This window comes from Lolium rigidum, chromosome 7 (assembly GCF_022539505.1).
Source record: "Lolium rigidum isolate FL_2022 chromosome 7, APGP_CSIRO_Lrig_0.1, whole genome shotgun sequence".
Classification (NCBI taxonomy): Eukaryota; Viridiplantae; Streptophyta; class Magnoliopsida; order Poales; family Poaceae; genus Lolium; species Lolium rigidum.
Genome location: NC_061514.1, coordinates 360,678,769 through 360,683,194, shown reverse-complemented (window position 1 = coordinate 360,683,194; position 4,426 = coordinate 360,678,769). Strand labels below are relative to the sequence as shown.

General features: G+C 49.8%; 1 pseudogene; it reads right to left on the bottom strand.

Moving 5' to 3' along the window:
* Positions 1-2,459: 2,459 nt before the first annotated feature.
* Positions 2,460-3,791, bottom strand: LOC124676559 (annotated as a pseudogene).
* Positions 3,792-4,426: the final 635 nt, after the last annotated feature.

Here is a 4,426-nt window from a genome sequence, read left to right as displayed (position 1 = left end):
TTGATCCAGCGAGATCCACCAGTGACAAACCTCCAGACGCCCTTTGGCGAAGCTAGACGCATCACCGGAGCTGGGGCTAGATGGCGATGCCTTTATTCCATCTTTATGAAGTCGGGTCACCACCACACTTTTCATGAGTAGGACACAAATACTAAACAGACTGGGGAAAACAACAAAAACTAAAGCACTCCCACAGTCCCACCGACAACGAACGGAATCCACCCCGCTTCCATGTTCCTAAGACCACATGAGGCGAGGCATATTGACGGCATGGCGCCAGGGAAACCCTAGTTGCCTCTTTGTCTCTCTAGCTCAATTAGTTAACTTACTTAGTTAAAGATCCGCTGGATTCTAGCATTGGCATTAATGTATTTATACCCTACAATGTGGGTGAATCAGAGTGTGTTCCAATCATCTCTCAACCAATATCTGCTTACACTTTTCGATAAAGTGAATATATTAATATCAGGAGATACCAATTACACATAGACTCTGCAACAATGCAATATACCCTAGTGGCAATACGGATCCATACAGCCAAAAAAGAAAAAGAAAACTAAGAAATAAAAATCTCCGCTACGGTATTCCAGCCCTAGCTGCAACAATACAACCACTGCCAAGACAACACCTGAACTCCAGATTCTTCAAAGGCGACGCCTCTAAGAAGGGAACAATGCACTAACAATGCCTGCAACAAGGCCATTGCTAGGAACAACCAATTAAGGCCAGACCTTGGATTTTCACCATGAAAGGTAAGACTATGAACTTCACATGTGTTGCTTCCCTAGCTTGCATACTGCTGCTGCGAAACCCAGAACACCCGATGCATATAAAATACATACATGAACTTTTTTTCCTTTATCATATTGAATTCCCACATATTTGCAATGTATAGTTACCCACGCCGCCGCGCGCGCTCAGCTCCGTCCCTGGCTTCAACCGCTTCCTTTCATTTTTCGTTTTATTGGAGGAGAGTGGCCCGGAAGAAGTGAAGTCAGTCTCTGACTTCTCTCCTGAACGTTAGAGGAGCCGGTTCCTGATCAAGGGGGAGTAGTTCACCTCTAGACTACGGGTTCGTGGCAGTAGCTTGATCTATTTTTTTCATGTTATTCATAGATCTTAGTGCCATATGAGCTGCCCTACATGATTGTGATCATATTTGTAATACCTATGTGGTGGATCCTTATTCTATGATATTGTCTTATGAGATCTGATCATATTATATGTAATATGTATTGATAGATGCATATTATATACCATGTTCTTAAGTATTTGTTCTGATCCAACATCTATGCAAGAATGTGTGTGGGGTGATGTGTGTATTAGATGGAGTAGCATGGTTTTAGTGATTGAATAGTGACAACAAATTAATGATCTATTATGATTTTGCCTTTTTCTGCTACCTCACTAGGGATAAAGTGAATGTGCTATGTTCGTCAGGTGACAAAACTGATGATCTTGTTTGTTCAAGGTAGCATATTTGATATTCAAACATCATGTTAAAGTACTTATGGCTATACTCTGTTAATTCTTAATACAAGATTGCATGGACTTTTCTCTTTCTTGTGGAGTATAAGAGAGATGTGTTGCATCATCTCTATGTTAAGACGTGATGCCCATATGAATGCGCATCTTTCACATGTTTTTATTTTGCATCTTCATATCTCATTAACGAATTGCTATTTGTCCACTTCAACTTAAAAGAGAGAATAGTGAAGTGAGAACCCATGAACTGGGTCAACTTTTTATCATGAGAAACACCGTTATCTTGTTTTCTATTTGCTGCACTATTTTATTTCGAAAATACAAAAATATTTACTTTTCTTATTTGCATCCAAAACACAAAATCAGTCAACCCCTTTATAGTTTTTAGTTACTTACTTTATTTTTTCTAGGTTTACTCGTATTATTTTTACTTGTGTTTTTCTTACACGAAACCTTGTACCTGACAACCACACGGTGAAGTTGGGGAGACAAGATTTTTATTTTACTTTGCAAGATTGCTAGAAGAAGAGATAAGAGAATACTATTTGCACATGTCCCCAAGAGTTTCATATAAACCCTCCACTCACCTTGTCGAGGTGGGGAAAATACGTGCTGACACAACACTCTGCACTTGAAGTCCCAGCACCATCAACCCCTAGCAAGTCGCTCAACACAAGAGGGACTCCAACCTCCATTGCCAACTCCGTGCGGGGACGACGGCCTCTCCTTTTTTTTCGGCAACTCACAGAAAACACAGAAGCTAGCCAAGTTACATGGTATCAGCTTAACTCGATTTCCAAATTCTTCCGCTGCCCCTGCTCCCCACTAGCAACTATGGATTCCAACGGGGCATCGGGATCTAGGTCAACACTATCCCTGCCGCCTCCCCCACCGTCAACGCGACCTCTGTCATTATCCCCTTGCACTTGCAATGTTCTTGTTTTGCTCCCTCTAGGTCGGTACGTGGCCAACTGTTCGATCGACTTGCATGGTTTCCAGTTTCCACGCAGGTGTGGAAAGCCGTACTTGGAATAATTTTCACTAGCTACATGTAGTCGCTCACATCAAGGAGATCGGACAGGTGCATGTCGAACAGCCCGGCGGCGTCGGCGGCGCCGATGGCGTCAAAACTGCTGGCGCTCGCGCAGAACGTTGTCGTCGTCGAAGCCGAGTTCACGCGCCCCGCAGCGGGGCTCGACGACGGCGTGGACACGCCGGAGCCGACGTTGCAGTTGTTGTTGCTGCTGCTGACCGTGCCGCTCCACTGCTGGTTGGACGTGTCTGACACCATCTGCATCAGCGGCGGCATGTAGTCGACCTGGCCATCGTAGGCAGGGAGGTGCGTGTAGTCACCGCAGGCCACCATGTGACCCTGGTGCGCGGGGTTCGCGTGGACCAGGGTTGGCATTTGGTACGCCGAGCTGGGCGGCATGAACTGGTCTGCACCCGTGGCATGCTGCGGCGGCGCCTGCTGATTCGAGGCCTGCTGCGCCATCTGCGCTTGGATGAGCCAGGGCAGGAGCATCTGCTGCTCGGCCGTGGAGCTGGGCGTCGGCGCGGCGAGGAGGGTGGAGGCGAGGCGGAGGAGGTCCGGGTAGCCGGCGAGAGGCTCGAGCGCGCGGAGCGTGTCGAGGTCGCCCTGCGTGGGGTAGTATGCGGCGGCGGCGGGCTTGAGGAGCGGAGGTCGAGGAGGTCGAGGCGCGGCGCATGGGTGACGGGGTCGAGGCCCATGCGGAGGAGGCGCTTGCGGATGTGCGTGTTCCAGTAGTTCTTGATCTCGTTGTCCGTCCGTCCCGGCAGCCGCGCCGCAATGGCTGACCACCTAGGCAAGCAATCATGCACAGGGAAGAACATCAAAATCACGAAACCGTACGCCTAGCTGTCCTGTTGCAACAGAGACGTACTTGTTGTTGATGTTAACTGAGTTGATTTAGTTCTTACTTGTTGCCGAGGATGCTGTGGAGCTGGATGATGGTCTCCTCCTCCTCGAAGGAGAAGCGGCCGCGCTTGATGTCCGGCCGGAGGTAGTTCGTCCATCGCAGCCGGCAGCTCTTCCCGCAACGCTCCAAGCCTGCACGCACAAGGCACAACACAGAACATGAGAAACGGTAGCTTTGCGTGAGAAAGGGTAGCTAGGTAATTAACATGCGAGCGCAAGCAGGTGGATGCTCACCGGCATGCTTGGGCATGGTGCGCCAGTTCCCCTGGCCGTGCTTCTTGATGTAGGCGACCAGCTTCTCATCCTCCTCCTGCGTCCACGGCCCCTTCTTCAGCCCGCTCCTCTCGCAGCACGGCGCGCGCCCCATCGACCGAGATGGTACACAACTGTAGAGACGGATCGGGCGCCGATCGAGCAGGTAATGAAAAGGCTGGGTTTGCCTCGCAGCTGGGAGGTTACTGTGTACACGAGAGGATGGAGAGCTAATAGGCGAGTGTGAAAACTGAGGCGATGGAGGTACAAGTAGAAGAAGGAAGACGAAGGTGTGTGGGGGCGACGGAAAGGCTTATAAAGCCAAGGACGGCGACGGGCGACGGGGGTGGCGGTCGAAGTCAACAGGATTCGGTGCCGGCCTTTGTTTATCGCGGCCGCGACGTGGCCGCGGGCTGCGTCGCAGGGCCAAAGGTTGAAGAAAGGTTGCGCGAAAAACGCACGCGGGCCTGGGACGTACTCAGGGCACCCCAAAAGTGGCCAGGCAGATCGCGCGCCACGCGCTGGCGTGCCACCCCGACTATCCCATCGCTCAAGGCAAAGCTAGACAACTGTAGGAACTAGCCTCATGGAACATAGTCGTATCTTTTGGCTCGGATAATCTTAGGTGTCGATCCTTACATAGTAGAGTGATCTTCTCCTGCCCATTCCATTAAGAACATGCCATTTTTACCGATACTATTCCGGTCAGCCTAATTAGTCTTATGCTGTGACTAAGATAATCCTATGTGT